The sequence below is a fragment of the Alligator mississippiensis genome, chromosome 15 (genome assembly GCF_030867095.1).
Source record: "Alligator mississippiensis isolate rAllMis1 chromosome 15, rAllMis1, whole genome shotgun sequence".
NCBI classification, from domain to species: domain Eukaryota; kingdom Metazoa; phylum Chordata; order Crocodylia; family Alligatoridae; genus Alligator; species Alligator mississippiensis.
Window position 1 is genome coordinate 37,727,347 of NC_081838.1, and position 16,867 is coordinate 37,744,213.

The 16,867-nt window shown below is 49.2% G+C and overlaps 1 long non-coding RNA gene across 1 annotated transcript in view; it reads left to right on the plus strand.

The window, feature by feature from the left end:
* Positions 1-950: 950 nt before the first annotated feature.
* Positions 951-16,867, plus strand: part of LOC132245658 (uncharacterized) — a 50,737-nt gene continuing 34,820 nt past the window's right edge. Inside the window, exon 1 of the long non-coding RNA XR_009457359.1 lies at positions 951-1,121. This is a non-coding gene — a long non-coding RNA (uncharacterized LOC132245658). The remainder of the gene's footprint in view (positions 1,122-16,867) is intronic.

Here is a 16,867-nt window from a genome sequence, read left to right on the forward strand (position 1 = left end):
GTGTGCATTTGGCTGTAGTAGGGGTGGGGTACAGGGATAAGTGGTGGGCATGTGCCCCACAGCCAGGCAGGGGCCCCCAGCCTCCCTTGCCAGCTCTAGGAGGGGAAGGGGCCCTTACTCCCACCTGCCCAAAGCCCAGCTCTCATGGTGGGAGTCTTGTGTTTGCCCAGGGCCCTGCTACACCTTCATCTGCCTCTGTGCTTGCCACTCCTCCCCACACCCCACCGATGCCTTATTCGCATCAGGGGGCCCCAAAAACTTGTGCGCTGGCTCTGGTGCTGAGGGTGCACTCTATGCCATCTCCCAAGTCACCAAGGAAGATACCGACCCAAACGGGCCCAGCGCTGACCCCTGAGGTACTCCACATGATATCGGCTGCCCACGTGACATCGTGCCATCGACTACTACCCTCTGAATGCAACGATCTGGCAGGTTTCGGTCCGCCTTCCAGACCCTTTATCTGACCTGGACTTTCTCAGCTCGCCTGTGGGAATGTTGCGGGAGACGGTAGCAAAAGACCAGCTTGAGTCAAGGTGCGATGGTGTGCCCGCATGCACAGAGCCCATCCTCTTTCCGTAGGAAGCAAATTGGGTGGGTAGGGCCCGGCTTGGTACAATCTCTTTGCTGTCCTTGAAACACGTATACCCATTCACTACATCACTTTACCTTCCATGTTCAACATTTCAGCTGAGCTAATGATTAGACTTTTACCATACGCCGTGAAGGTACGCAGCTGTTTGGAGAGGTAACGAATGTAGAACGGCGAAGAAAAGATACAATTCACTAAGCGGCGTTTCTTGGGAAGGAAGTTGTACCGTACCTAACTGACGGGCCTGCCTCGAAATGTGTCTGTAGAGTCACGGGATGGCTTTTGGCACCGGAGAAATGTAGCTTTTACTTGCTGGGATTTATGGAATAACATGGGTCCCTTCATCTTCTTTCAGCGCTGTTGTCATTTATCTCCACGCAATGTTGGAATGCGAGATGCCATCTTCATAAATTTGCCTGGCATCCAGGATAAATACCACGCCGTGATCTCTAAACAGTCTGTCTGCGGGGAATCCATTGTGTGGAAAGACCAACAAGTCAGGATGCGCCTGTCCTGCACGATGCAGAATCAGGTAAGAGATGCCCACGGTAGCTTTAAAGGATTGGGGGATAAAGAAGTTGGATCAGAGTACCCCACCGATGCCTCTAGACCACTCCCGTTACCCCGGCTCACTTGGGTAAGTCCACTCCCACAGCGCAGATGTACATTTACCTAGCGGGTGCATCTACACGAGGTGCATTCCTCAATGGGAGGCCAATTTACCACATGGTAAAGGGTCGCTCTGTAACTGCGTGCAGCAGGGACTGCGTGGTAAAACAGGGTAACGTATGCTTTCTTACTACCTGTAAATTTAGGTAGTAGAGTGACTGCATGGTAGGTAACGCACAGCAGGCATGTCTGCACACGTCTTTACTCTGGCCCCGAGTTACACTTGCGCAAGCCAAGCTGGAGTAAGGGTTTCCAGGCAGGCATTGACACATGCAAGAAGCAGGGAGCAGAGTTGCCCCCAGGTACCTGCAGTCCAGAAATGGGCACCTGCAGACACCAGGGCCAGCTTCAGACTAGAGCAGGGAGGCTGGCAGGGAGCACCAAGACGCTTGTCTCTGGACCCCTGGGGGGCTGCCTGATGCTGGGGCAGAGCTGAAGTCCCCCCTCCCTGGCAGCAGGGAGCTACTGCCCTGGCTCCCTGAGCAGGAGCACAGGGCGTGGATAGAGCTGCAGGGGAGGGGCAGGGCCCAGCCCCTTGCCCTGATGCCCTGTGGGGCAGCTAGCTGGCTGACCTGCCAGCAGATCAGGGTAGGGGGCTGGGACTGACACCCCCCTGCAGCTCTTTCCATGCCCCATGCCTCAGTTACCCAATTAAGGCAGGAGACTGGGACCTGCCTCTGACTGGGACAGCTCCCCGCCACCCCAGGGCTGCACAGGGAAGTCTGCACATACTGCGCTGAGCTGGCAGGAGATGGCCTGAAACCGGACAGTCCCCAGCCACCTCTAGCCTGCTCATGCTCCCCTGTGTGGCCCAGGGCTGGCTGGGAGCTGTCCCGGTCATGGGCAGGTCCCTCAGTTTTCAGTCCGAGGTGGTTCCTGGAAAAATTGAGGCTCCTTGGCTGGCTAATCACCATAGCCTGTGGTTATGAGGGCTGGGTGCCCGCAGGTGTTGCGGGGCAAATTTTCCACATGCCCGGGATCCCACGGCCCCCCTTGCCTGTGTGCCTGCCACTCTCCATTTTTACCAGCAGCCTGCTGCACTTTTAGCTTGTCTCTTCACGTGCGGTCTCAGACCAGCAGAGACTCCCCGGGCTTGAAGAAGGGGGGCTGCACCTGAAAGCCTGCTAAGAACTTTTTTCCAGCTGCTCAGCCAGTCGAAAACAAGATCTCCTGTCTGCTGAAAAAAACTTGCCTACCGAGCATGCCAGTTCTTGTGTACCACGGCGCTGACATTGCCTGGGGGTCTGAGAGGGTGCTGTGCAGCCAGAGCAAGGTTCTGTCTTCACCCACCGGGTAGAGCAGGGCATCCCCCACTGTGCCCTCCCGTGGGACCTGCCCGAGCCTCGGGGCTGCCTCTGTGGCCCTCGAAAGGCACAGGGTCATGAGCCCAGCTGGCGCTCCACCACCTCCGGCCCGGCCCCTGAGGACCGTCTGTACTCATAGAGGAGTCGCAACATGATGCCTGGAAAATCACCTGCAGCCCCAATGAGCTTCTGCTGTCTGAAGGCATGCGTGAGCCATGTGTGGGGCAGGCCAGCAAGGAGAGCAGGCCCCGGCTGTGGAAGCCCCAGGCATGGGCCCTTCCTGTAAAATTGAAGCCATGTGCCATGTCGCCGTCAATGAGAGGCACCGACAGGAGGATCGCCTGCTGGTGGCTGGGCCCAGGGACAGCCTCATGGCCTTGCATTTCTCTGGCGTTGGGAGGGCTTGTCCCTGTGCACTGCTGCATCTTATAGGGCCTGATGTTTGTGGCCCAGCGTGCTGTCTGCCCGTGGGTGCACTAGTGCCAGGGTGCTGAGCGAGCGGCCTGGTATCTTTCTGCAGGTTGTTGCTTCCAGAGGCAGGAGCTTGTTCCTTTTTCCCAAGCAAAATCCTCCACAGGGCCACTGCCCAGGTGGGTCTGCTTGGTGGCCTCTCATTTGATCTTCCAAGCGCTTGGCCCCCCCACCATTTGCAGGGCAGTGGGTTCCGCTGCCTCCTTTTCTGCCCCTGGTTGGCACAAGATAGGTAAGCAGAGCCAAGATCTGTCTGCCTGGACCCAGCTGCCTTTCCTTTGAGAGCCAGAGCGGAGGGTGTGCTTTCAGAGTTTGTCCATCCCCCCAGCCATTCTAGAACCCTGCCGATGAGCAAGGGGCCTCGACCTTAGGCAACCTTGAGAATGGGCAAAGTGGAGGAGAAACAAACTGGAAGAGGCAGACGTCAACTGGAACACTAGGGCTGGTGCCCCGGTGGCATGTATACCAAGCTTATGGCTTTAAGGGTCTATGCCCAGTCCTGAAAGGGCCTCATTGAGCGGGGCCCACGGGGGCCCCTTGGGCAAAGGGGGCCCGAGAACGAGGGAGCTCAGCATCTCGCTGATGTTGGGAATGGTCGCCAAGGCTTCCCTGTACGAGCCATCCCCTGAGAAGGGTTCCCCCAAAGTCCAAGCACATACTCAATATTCCACGTGACTACTCACACCTGATGAATCATCGCTGTAAGAAGAAAAAAAAAAAGTTGGAAAGGGTTTTTTTTTTGCACATCCTGTGAATGCCATCCCAGGCTCCAGGCTGTCACCTACCCTCATGACAATGAGCAACGTATGCCCAACGTCGCAGTGTTTTCCCAACCGAATGACTTGCGAATGTCACATGCCCCTGGGTATGCCTTGTGGAAAGCGATACATTGGGAATCTTCCCCAGTGCCTGAGTCTCCACAGCCCTTCTCCATTGGTGCCAATCAGAGCCCGGCATTCCCTGCCATTGCCTACCGTAGGGTCCCAGGACAAGGCCCGGGGCCTTGTTTTGGCTGTCACACAAGTGAATGTATCCGGTAGGAGAAAAGACCTTTCTATGTTCTAGGAGCAGAGCTAACGTGCAAATTCTTTCTCTTGTTGAAAGTTTAGAGTGAGCCCTTTATTGCACGAGTTAATAGGCAGACTGGCTCCAGCAGGATCCAAATGACTAACACTGAGGTCAGCTATCGCAGGTCCTTGTCTGTTAAGGAAAGCAGTGGTCTTGCTGTCGGGCACCTCAAACATAATGCTGGAAACCCAGCCCATAGACACAATACCCCCGATGTGATGCCATTGAGTAAGAAATGTATGAAAATGCAGCAGTGGCCACCTCTTCAGAGCCCGCTTTCCCACGCGTGCGAGTTTCCTTCCCAGGCACGAGACCCCTGCGGAACAAGATGAACCGATTGTAGTGTCAATACCGACATAGTGAGGAACGGCGCCGTCTGAGTCGAGTGCCACGCTGGCAAGTGGACGAGCCAGCCGTCACTGTGCACAGGTCACCTCTGCCTTTCTTTCCCAGGCAGTGCAAGTATGGTCTCTGCTCTTCTTCAGGTGCCTGCATTCACGTTACATAGACTGCAGTCTACCGAGCTCCCTGGGTTGTATTTCCAAGACTCAAGTTAGTGTCCGGGTCAAAAAAATGCATGTGCCTTATACTTCATCCCAGAAAATGTGTCAGAGACCAAAATGGGGAGGGTAACAGGCCTTCTGGATGACCGCCGAGCCTCTCGGAGAAGGGGGGCTGTAATCACCCGAGCCGTGGAAGCTCGGGGGCGGTGGGTGCTCCCGACCTAGTCCCCGGAAGTACTTACTGATGCCAGGGACTTCTGCCATTACCTACGAGTCACACCCCCCCCCCCTCCCCGATCACCGGAGTGGAAAGAATTGGGACCCAAAACATCCGAGAGACCAACACATACATCAACAGATTCACGCTTGTGATTTCTGGTTCTTCCTTACCTGTCCATGGTGACTGCCTCCCACCGAGCCCACTACGTGCAGCCCATGGTGCCCGGTGGTCACCTGCTGTTGCCTGTGAATTGAAAGAGGCACGCATCAGATAGCATCCCATCACATTTAGAAAACCCTACCCCTCTGACACCCAAAAGAAAATGCGGCGGGGCCCATGACGGCTGACTGCTCCCTTTCATTTATGCCTTGGTCATTGGAGACAAGTCCCCATGGAGAGCGATCCTCCCAGCATTCAGCCAATAAACACCATCTAACACTCACGTATGAAAAAGACACCCATGCCGAGTCACCAAAGGTCCAAGCCCGGGGTCACTCCAAAGACACCTTTGCTGCACGTGTGTGTGCAAGAGACGGGTCCCATTCCCACCGTCTAGAGAAAAGGGTGTGGCCAGGTCCACGATCATGAAAGGGCATGCTGAGATTACGAGTGCAGCAGCTCCCGGCAGACATGGTGTGCACAGCACGGTTTTCACCTTAGCCATGTGATACGTTTGAATTAGCTGTGCACAAGCCATGTAGCATGCGAGGAAAGCGCGAGCCCACCACCAAGGTGCCACTCGCTCTATGTGGAACATTTTGGTAGCCGGTCAGTTGACACTGTCACGCAAATGGGAGACACATGTGAACGCATGACCAAACAGAGGGGAAGGATGTGCCCTTGAGGAAGTTTTCCAGTTGCTCTGTGTGCAGTGATGGCCCGCCACCCAACCGAGAGGGCTGCTGGGGCATCTGTCACAAAGGGCTGGGTGACTGTGGAGTCAAGGCTTGGGGCCCAGGTTCCCAAGCGTGGTCAGCTGGGGAGCCCAGGACTCGAAAAAGGCTCCCGGATGACAGGCTCTCTGCACACCTGATGGATAAAGGGCATGCCAGGCACCCCCACACTCAGGATGCCGGTCCCCAGTCCTGGGCGTCCCACAGACCGTGATGTTTTAAAGATACTCCATGAAAAAGTTCTCCTATGGCAGGTTCCCCAGGCGCTAGCCTGTGCATCATGGGATCTGAGGGCTACTGGCAGTAGCCGCACCGGTCTACGGACAGCTGCAGGCCCGACGGAATCTGGGAAGTTTTGTACCAAACCGTTCTTCAGACCAAGACGCCGGCTGGGTCCCCTTGTCAACATGGGCTGCGCCACAGCCAGACTAATGCGCTTGGATGAAAATGCAGAAGGACCCTCTTAGAGGACAGCACGCCCAAAAAGAAGCCCGGTTGGGACACTGCAGGCTGAGAAGTTCTCCACGGACTGGAAAGTGTTACATACGGTCTCGGGTGGGACGCTGGACTCTTCTCCCAGTGCTGAGAGCAGCCTTTTTAACCCCTGGGTCCTTCAACGGGTTATTGTATGGCTCTTCTGTCCCCTGCCCTGACTGCCTTTTCTGGCAGCGCCCTCTCTTTTTCCTGCCAACTCCCCCATCCTCCCCTGGTGTCTTAATCGCAGCTTTCTCATTAGAAGCTCTGCTTCCTGCAGTCCCTTTGATGGATCAGAGGAATGCAGGCAGAGATCCGAGTAAGTTGCCGATGATGGAAGCTTCCTCTTCTCCGCTTTTGTCCGTGCGGCACAGGAACGGTCGTGGTCTGGACTCCCTCGCTGCGCTGTGCTTTTCCTAATGTTAAGCCTGAAATGAGCCCAACACGTTCTTCTGGGAGTTTGTGACCGTGCTTCCTGGCTTTCCCCAAGGGTGCCCTGGCAAACTGGTTGTTCCCTGAGCCCCAGAGGGATGCCCCGGCATAGCGACCGGCTGCTACCCAGTCCCCTGTCGGTCTTGTCTATTTCAGGCTGGATAGTCCAGGCCCTGCCGCCTTTCCTCGTAAAGCTTGCTGTGCGAGTCTCTGAGTGTACGGGTGACTCTTCTCCAGCCTATCTTGAGCGTTACCGCATCCCTCTTAAAGTGCAGTGCCTGGAACCGGATGCTGCACTCCGGTTGCGGTCTCACCAGTGCTGAGCTAAGCCAGAGAGGTGCTTCTTTGTGGTGGTTTGGCTGGAGACACAGCAATTTTGACCTGCCCCATGATAGCTTAGGGGTGACATGTGAAACTGTTTTGATGGGATGGGATGGGACAGCTGTTTTGAATTGAAATGCACTTTGAAATGGAACGCCGCTGCTTTGCATGGCCCTAGTGCCCGGTAGGCACTTCTAACTCCCCTACACACCTGCCACCCATCCGTGTCACTGTGAGCAAAGTGACTGTCAAATCACATCTGAACAGATGTCTTTGCCCCGTGCTGAGGCGGTAGTGGTTTCTAACCATGTGCTCTTTGTTTGCACATGGGAACCAATTAGGTCATCCCCAGTAGTCAGTACCAGGTCGAGCAGCGCTTTACCTCTCATTGGCCCATAGACTTCTTGAGTCTGGTAGAGGTCATTCACACATGATAGGAAGCTTTGCAACCACTCAGATTTTGCTGAGTGATCTTCCCATGAGATGTCTGGGTAATTTAAGTCACCCATGATAACTATGGTCCTGGAGCATGCGGCTTCAGCCAGTTCCTGGGCGAACTCCTGGTCAAGCTCTTGACTTTGGGTGGGAGGTCTGTAGTAGACTCCCACCATTGTGTCCCCTGTGCCATGTTCCCCAAGGATTTTAACCCAGAAGGTCTCTAATAGTCCACTCTGGTCAACAACATCAGCTTGCAGGGACATGTAGCTTTCCTCAACATAGAGAACTACACCCCTGTCCCTTTTATCTACTCGATCTCTCATTGATTGATTGTGAGGACATCTGAGCAGATGGTACATGTTCTTATTTAATCATTTGCTAACATTATATTGGCCCTTTCTTTAACTCCAAAGCAGGAAATAGAGGAAAGAGTCAGAAAAAGAAAGACAAAAATAAATGGGAAATACTACCATGATGGGCAGCAATATAAAATCCTAGGCCCGCTCACCAGAATATGGGAGGATCATGAAAAACACTATTCTGCTCTGAATATCCCAAGAGAGTAGGGTTGTGCAAAATTTTGGCAGCTGTTTCACTTTGGAAGCCTTTCAGCCCATTTTGACGCCCAAAACACCAAATCCAAAATGAAACGGAAGTCTCCAAAACATCTCTGAAACCAAACCAAACCATCCAAAACATTTTGGATGTTTTGGAGTGGGGCTCATAGGGAAACAGAAACTAAGAAGAGGGAGGAGGAAGAGGCAGAAGGAGGGCTCTGATATTGGCATCTGTAGCTGACCAGTGTCTGCGATCTGTCCCTGAGTTCCCTTCCAGTCCCAGTGCTCTTGGGGAGGGACGGCAGCCTACTGTCATCCCACGCGCAGATCCGGGGCACTGCATCACCCTGGAGGAGTCTGGCATAGCCCTGCAGCCCTCCTGGAGGGCACAGGCCCCTGGATCCGGATGAGAGTATGCTGCCAGCTGGGGCCAGCACCAGCATCCGAGCCTGATCGGTGCAGTCTGCACCAAGCACAGTCAGAGGAGCCACAGGAGAAGCCCCATGGCTTCCCTGCCTGGCCCCAGTCTCCCAGCACTTACTTAAAAAAAATAATAATAATAAAAAAAAAATATATAATATATCTCAGGAGGCTGGGGACGGGCAGGGCATCCATGGAGGATTCTCCCATGGCTCCCCCCACCTGGAGAAAGGCAGGAACAGCTGGAGGAGCTGTGGGAGAAACTGCAGCTGCCCAGCTGTGCCTGCCTCTCCCTAGCTGATCCGAATCCCCGAAACAGCATCAAAACTCTGAAGCAGAGTTGGTCAAATTGAAATGTAACGGTGATCCAAAACACCGAAATGAATCCCTATCCCTTTGAAATGGCCTAATCCAAAACTGAAACAAAACGTCCGTTTCGCACAGCCCTACAAGAGGGTTCGGTTGCGTGCTTTTGGGCACAGACTAAAGAGCAACTTCCCATTGTAACTCATCGTACTTTGCAGGAGGTGTTCTGAGTTGCATCGATCCCCCAGACCGAGCAGAAGTTAATTGTTGGGTCCAGGGAGGAGGGAGAGTTTGGGAAATCCAGCTGCTGACTTCCAGCCTGCAGCTGGTTTCCCTTAGCAATGGCCCCTCCTCCCCCCCAGCCCAGGCACTGTTTTCAGAGTGGTAAGGGGGGCAGGGAGCAGAGGGAGATCATTCTTGGGGTTCCCCAGCCAGTACTGGAGGGTGGGGTAGGTGGATTGGCGCCCCCACCCCCACCTTAGGATGGCTTCAGTTCACCTGCCCCTCTTCCAGCGGAGGCTGAAAAAACCCCAGACAAAACTCCCTCTGCTCCCTTTTCCCCTCCCATTCTAAAAACAGCTGGGAGGCTGGGAGGCAGAGCAGACACAAGTTACTGAAAACGTTGTTTTGAAACCTCTTCCTCTGAACCCTCATGCAATGGGGGTTCAGATTTGTGCAGGATTGGGCCCTTTAAAGTATTTGCACCCGTACACTTCTGTTTGGTCATGGCCGTAGAGTGCTTTCAGGGGCCAGATTGGGCAAAAATTGGCATTTCTGTCTGTGCACTTTACCGCTGTACTTTCCCCCTACTCCTTGTATGCCTTTTCTGTTTTTGTACCGTGCTCAAGCAAGCAATATTTGCCTTGGTCACTAGGTACTTTCATAGGTTAGAAAGAAATCCTTAACCTGACAGCAGAAGCTAAGTAGAAGCTATGAGCTCAAAAAAATAGAGCACAGGCTTGATGTACTCATGGAGGAAATCAATTGTCACACGGTGCAAATGTTTGAGAACTAGAGGGGTGTGTGTGTGTGTGTGTGCAAGAGAGAGAGAGCTAGAGATTCCAATTCAGTGAATTTAGCCTAAAGGAAGTTTAGTCTGGGTACAATGTATTTACTTGGCATATGTTGGGCTCAGCAGACTCTGCTCTTTGTTCTGTAGAGGAAGCACAGTGAGAGTCATTCAGAAGTACCTTCTCTTTGTCCTTGTAACTCATGCTCTGCTCCCTGTATTGTAGGTTCCTGGTGTTGTCCACATAAGAGAGCAATTTGCATTGTAGAGCATCAGTCTCTGTTCTGATTAAGAACAACACGTACCTCCTCCATCCTGTTTGCATGGCTATTTAACTTAATTAAGCCCAGCAAAGGCCTTATTTCAGCCTAATGACTTGTAATTGTGACTTCTTATGTCCCTGAAACCGAGTGAAAGGCAACAGGCACGGCTTTTTAATACATCTAATTACTCAAATGCCATATGGATAGATATGGGAATGGGCTTTCAACTTGACAATACTTCACTTTTCTGAGCTGCTGTTGGATTGTTTCGAACTTGAAAATGGGTGTGTGTACATGTGTGCGCACATGCATTTTGCCTGCTTCAGTATTAGATGTATTGTATAAGGCTGTACTTTGATGCAAAGAGCTTTACTTTCACAGGGTTTTAATCAAACAATGCATGTCATTGCTAAGAATATGTGACCAAACTTATGGAAAGTATGTTACGGTAATCCTGAGACTGGCAGAAGTAACAAAGCCCTTTTGCTTCTATACGTTCTTAAAGCTCAAGTAGCAGTTAATGGCACGTCTGCTCGTGTGCGCGCTTTAGACATCACAGATAAGGCAAAAGAAAAAGATCAGATGCCCCCAGGTGTTAATGTTCCCAGATTTCTGTGGTTCGTAAACAGTGGGAGGAAAAATCCCATGCTTTTGCCATTTATTGGGACAGCTATGCCTAGTGGAATAAACTGCCCAGAAATAGAATAGTTTTGTTTCCTGTGTGCTAAATAGGCCCTAATTCAGGAAAGCACTTAAGGACATGCCTGGATCCCACCGATTCCAAGTCTTGTCTGTGTTACAGTGTGTGTATGTAAAATGCTGGATTTACATTCAAAAATGTTAGGTTAAAGATCTAGACCAAGATGATTACAACTGACTTGCAATCTAAGGTGTCTGAATTTGGGCGCCCAATTTGAGCCACATGGGGGAGATACTCTGGAAATCAATCTTGTTCAGGTGCCGGAAATCGGACACCCTAAAATGAACGCATCTCTTGAAAATCTCTGCACTGGTATCTGATGTTTATTGAAGTCCTTGGATATAGACACACAAAACAGTCAGATATGATGTTAGAGGATGGGCAGGTGAGCTGGATTGTGCTGTACTAAATTCATGAGTGGTCTCAGGTTGTAATAATATGTGATTTTTCCATTCGTACAAAGCATGTGGTGAGGGGAGAAGATGCAATCCTTTCTTAAGCCTGTCTGTCTCGACGCAATTGAAATCCAGCTAAAAGCGCTAAATTGATGTGTAAGTAGGTGAGTCAAGTGCTAACAAGCTGTAGATGTGCTGTGTTTCTAATTGATTTCTTCATGACTCCCGTAGTGGAATAAATTGTACACAAGGGATATAAATAAGTAGATTGGTAACAAGGAAGCAATGGGATATAGGTTTAACTGAAGCTTGTGCCCCTAGAGAGAAGTGACAATTGAAACCGGGAAAGCCTATTAGAGGGATGCTCACAGCCGACAGAAGATGGTCTCCTGGGAAAAGTCCAGAGGGGCATTGGGAAAGTAGTCATGCCTGACATCAGATCTGGATTCTTGTCTCATTTTTCCACCTATTTTGCTGCATGACTGTGGATGAGTTACCTGATCTCTCATTTCCTCCGCCTGTAAATGCCACTATCACCCGTTCTGAACGTATTGTTCTCCTGCTGGCAATGGCGTCGGTCCTTCTTCAAATAATAGCAGAACTATGGAGCCTTACACTTCAGCTTTGCAATGGAGAAGGAAATCATAGACTTGTTGGTTTGTAAAGGACCTCAAAGGTAGCTGTGGTGCAGCCTAACTCATTTGCTTTCTTTACACACCAGCCCTGAAACAGAGGTGGTCACAAATGGCACCTGGGCAGGGTTTGCACACCAGTTTCTGGTTCCTAGTACCTGCCTTTCAATATGTTACAAAGCAGAAAGTCAACTCTGTGCCATCTGCCGCAGTGCCTCTCTCAAAGGATCTCTACATAGTAATAGTTTTTCAATGCTATCTGATATTTCTTGAACATCACGGTACAAAACACTAGTGAGATTTCACCTCAGATACTCTGAACAACACGGTCACCTATGTTTAAGAGAGAAAAAAATGGAACAGGATTGATTTCTGAAAAGAATCAAGTACCAGGCAAGTTAATAAATCCCGGGCTTGGGAACTCAGTTCAAAAATCAACTTCATCCAAACCTGCAGTCTGTTCTCTTTGGTTACCTCATTGCTAAACTGAAGGGAATAATATTATACGTTGTTCAATTTTGTCACTACGCTGTCCCTTCTGAGAGTAAAACCATACTCCTACGTGAAGAAAAAAGAGCGTGTGAGGCTGTTAGTAATTCCTGCCATAACATTATCTGAAAAAAGTCTGACGGGATTAGCTCATTTAAATATTTGTAACATGCTTCAAGATCTTCAGATGGACAACTGAAGTATCATCAGAAAGTATAGAGGGGATTCCCACAGAAATGTCTTCAGTGGAGTTTTCCCTTCTTCTTAAAAGGTGGTGGAGGGGCAGGGGGTAGATATATATTTTACCAAAGCTTTTGAATAAGAAAATGAGAACTTGTTGAATTTTACATACAACCTTTTTTTTCCCCAACTAAAGCATTGTTTTTTTTGCCAACCTTGCTCCCTGAAATCAGGTCTCTGAAGCTCCATACCCCAAATTGCTAGTCACTTTCAAAAAATATCGGCGAAAGCTTTTTGGACCCTTCTTTGAAAAAGGCCAGCTTTCTTTGGTTTCAATTTGAACAACGAAGCATGTTAAATAACGAGGTTTCACCAAAGAAGATTATGGTGGGGACAGCCTTAGTAGTATAGAGGCTGCACAAGAAAACAGGACTGGAAGGGGCCTTTGGTAGGTTGCTGCATGGAAACAGTTGTAGCCTAAAAGTTCAATGAAAGATAAACCTTAAAAAGCCCTCTAGATTTTGTGCTTAAGTAATTATTTGTACTAGATTATGATGAAATGAATGCATATTATAAGAACCGTTTCTTGCATCTACTTTAAATTTATCTTACTGCCCGTGGGGAATTCCCTGTTGGGGATTTGGGGATGTTCTTTTTCCTGATAATCTTGACATATTTGTAGTTGCATTTTGCAAGATGCTTTCTGTGTTGATGGGGATGTGAAAAAGTAAGCAAATGAGATTTTAGGAAGCGTGCAATGAGATTTCCACTGCAGGGATCGTTGTGAATCGGAGCATTGCTGTTTGATTAGAAAGAAAGACTAAGAGAGATGGAATAAGAAGAAAGCGGGGAGGGAAAATGGTTTGTTTTTGGGGGCAGGATTCAGCATAGCACTTCAGCGCATGAACAACTTTGAGCCTTACTCTTCGTGTCATCCTTATTCAGGCTAACATTTTAACTAGATTTCCACAAATGTTTAAGGCAATATGCAAACAAGGTTCCTTGGGTGAATTTGATATCTTTTATTAGACCAACCCAAATAGTTGGAGAATAGTTATTAAGCAAGCTTTCGGGTTCCAAAACCCTTCATCAGGCTAAGGAAGTTTCAGCAGTTGGTGTGTGCTCTTCCTGGATGGAATGAAAAGTAAAGAAGCCAGGGGCTGGGCTGGGCTGGGGAGTCAGTTGCCAGGCAGATTATAATGTATCAAAGATCCAATGTCTATGTTTAGTCCATGATCTCTGGTATCCAGCAGGTTGATGAAATGGAGCTCATAGGCTCGTCTCTGGGCAGTGTTGTGTCAGTTTCCCTTGAGGATCAGGACTGAGAGATTGGAAAGAGAGTGGCCCTCCTGTGAGAAATGTGCCCCCACCAGTAATTGAGTGTTTTTGTCTTAGATGGATTTCCGGTGTGCATTCATTCTGGTGTGCAGTTGTTGTCTGGTCTCTCCTACATATCTTCCATCAGGGCATTTGGTGCATTGGATGAGGTATATTACATTTCTGGAGGTGCAGCTGTAAGATCCTGGGATGCTGATGGCTCTGTTGTGGGGTGTAGTAATAGTGGGGGTGGTGGAGATGTGTTGGCAGGTTTTGGATTTCTTGTCCTGGCATGGTCTGGATCCTTTTGGTGTGTCTGGGCTTGAGGAAGTTTGCTTCTGGTGATGAGGTTGGTGAGGTTCGGTGCTTGTTTGAAGGCTAGGATGGGTGGCTCTGGGAAGATCTTTTTTAAGAATAGGGTCTCTGTCTAGTATGGGTTGCAAAGTTTTGAGGATTTTCCATACCAGTGGTGGTTTCCCTGGATTTCTCTGGTCAGCCAAGGAAGCCTCCTGGCCCCTTTCCCTCTTTTTCCTCGCATCGGGATCATCTCGCTTTGTGCCCGAAGGATCATTTCCTTAAGGCACAGCCACCCTTCTTGGGCTCCCATCACTTCAAAACTCCTACTCTGCAGTGCGTCCTTGACTAATCACCTGAGTTCATTGAAATCAGCTGTCCTAAAATCTAGCACTTTCACCCTACTGGTTACCTTACCCACTCGACATTTTATGAAGATTTCTATTATTAGGTGATCACTGTTCCCCAGATGGCTACCGATCTGTAGGTCCCCTACCATGTCACCTCCGTTGCCAGTACCAGATCCAGTATTGCATTCCCCCTAGTGGGACCGTGTACCTCCTGTGTCAGGTGGAGGTCCTGTACACAGGTTAGAAACCTGTGTGAACGGTGGGACTTTGCTGTCTGAGTCTCCCAGCAGATGTCTGGGTAGTTTAGGTCCCCCATGACTACTGCCTCTTTAGCTTTTATGGTCTCCGAGAGCTGCCTCAGGAGCCCCGTATCTATTTCTTCCCCTTGATGTGGGGGTCTGTAGCAGACCCCTACCACCAAATCCCTTTCTCCTTGCCCCCCATGTAGCCTGACCCACAATCCTTCTACTTCCTCATCCTTCGATTCCATCTTGATGAGTGTTGATGTATATTGCTCATTGCCACAGACTGTCACAGACATATACTGTGGTCTGTATTTTATCCTTCTGGATACTGATCGTTGTGTCTAAAAAGGAGATGTTGGTGCTGGAGTATTCCAAAGAAAGTTGATTGGAGGGATGGTGATTGTTGAATTTCTGATGGAACTCAATCAGAGATTGCAGGTTTTCAGTCCGAATGATGAAGATGTCATCGATGTATCTTAAGTATAGCAAGGGTTTGATGGTGCAGTTCTTGAGGAAGTCTTCTTCCGGGTGGCTCATAAAAAGGTTGACATACTGCGGGGCCATTTTAGTGCCCATAGCTGTTCCCATCATCTGGAGGAAGTGTTGATTATTAAAAGTGAAATTGTTGTGTGTGAGGATGAAGTGTATAATCTCAGTAATATCTTTGGGTCTGTATTCTGAGCTGTAATCTTGTTCCTGTAGATATGTAAGGCAGGCTTGGATGCCATCCTGGTGTGGGATGTTGGTATATAGGCTGGTAACGTCCATGGTGGCTGGGAGTGTGTTGCTGGGAAGGTGGTTTAAGTTTTTAAGTTTCTGTAGAAAGTCTGTAGTGTCTTGTACAAAACTTGCTCTGTGGGTGACAAGCGGTTTTAGGACTGATTCAACAAAACCTGATAATTCCTCAGTTAGGGTCCCATGGTTGGATATGATAGGTCTGCCAGGGTTCCCTTGTTTGGGGATTTTAGGGAGCATGTAAAAAGTCCCCGGGTTAGGTAGCGGGGGGATCAAGGTCTGTAGTTTTTCTTGTAGTCTTGATGGAAATGATTTGATGATATTGTTGAGTTTTTTGGTGAAAGGGGGAGTAGGATCTTCTTGTAGTTCTTTGTAGTAGGTGGTGTCAGAGAGCTGTCTCTTGGCTTCTTTGTGTAATCCTCATGGTTTAGGATGACTAGGGCTCCTCCTTTATCTGCCGGTTTTATTCCTATTTGGTGGTTAGATCTTAGAGATTCTATGGCCTATTTCTCTGATAGAGAGAGGTTGTTGTGGTGGAGTGTGTTGCTGATTATTTCATTGTTCATTCTTTCCCCAAAGCAGTCAATGTGGCGATCAAGGTTACAGTTTCATCCACTGTGAGGTGTCCAATCTGATGTTTTTTGGGGCTTTTTGGCATTGATCCTTTCCTGAATGTTGTCAGAGGATGAGTTGTTGTTGGGAGTGGGTTCAGTTTGGTCGTGGAAATATTCTTTGAGGCGCAGGCATCGGAAGAATTCTTCTAGTTCTCCACTTTGAAGTATTTTATTAGAGTATTTTTCTGGAAAGAAATTCAGGCCTTTAGAAAGGACAGATTTTTCAGTTTTGGGAAGCATGTGTGTGGAGAGATTGATAATATTTGTGGGTTGGTTGCTGCTTTCAGTTTCACTGAGTCTGAGGTTGGAAGGTCTTAAGGTGTTGGTGTTGTTCCTCTGATGGTTGTTTTGTGGCTGGGGAGCTTGTTCTTGGAGTAATTTGTTCCATTTCTTCTTTTTATGTAGGATGAATGCTGTAGAAAGTTTTTCGTAGTCTCTATGTATCCACTGTATATTGTCAGGGAACCTGCATGGATTTCTGTCTTTTAAGTTGTTGTAGTGTATGGTGATTTCCTTCCTGAGTTGGTCTCTTTTGGAGTAGAGTAGGTGAAGTAGATGATTTCTAATTTTCTCTGAAGTTCTTCTGCATAGCTGTGAAGCATATTTGGAGTTGTGTGTAGTAGTCAGGGGATTGTAGATGTTTAGTCCTTGGGGAATGATGTTGTGTTTCTTGCAAATGCTTAGAAAATATATGTCGCTGTTGAGTCTGTCTTCTTTCTTTTTCATGTTGTACAGTTTCCATTTCAGACGGCTGAATTTCATATCTTCCATGTTGCAGGGGTTTAGGTTGCAGCCGTGTTGGTCTAAGGACATAGGCAGACAAGGTTTCTTGGGTGAATTTGTTATCTTTTATTAGACCAACCCAAATAGTTGGAGAATAGTTATTAAGCAAGCTTTCGGGTTCCAAAACCCTTCATCAGGCTAAGGAAGTTTCAGCAGTTGTGGGGTGTAGTAATTGTGGGGCTGGTGGAGATGTGTT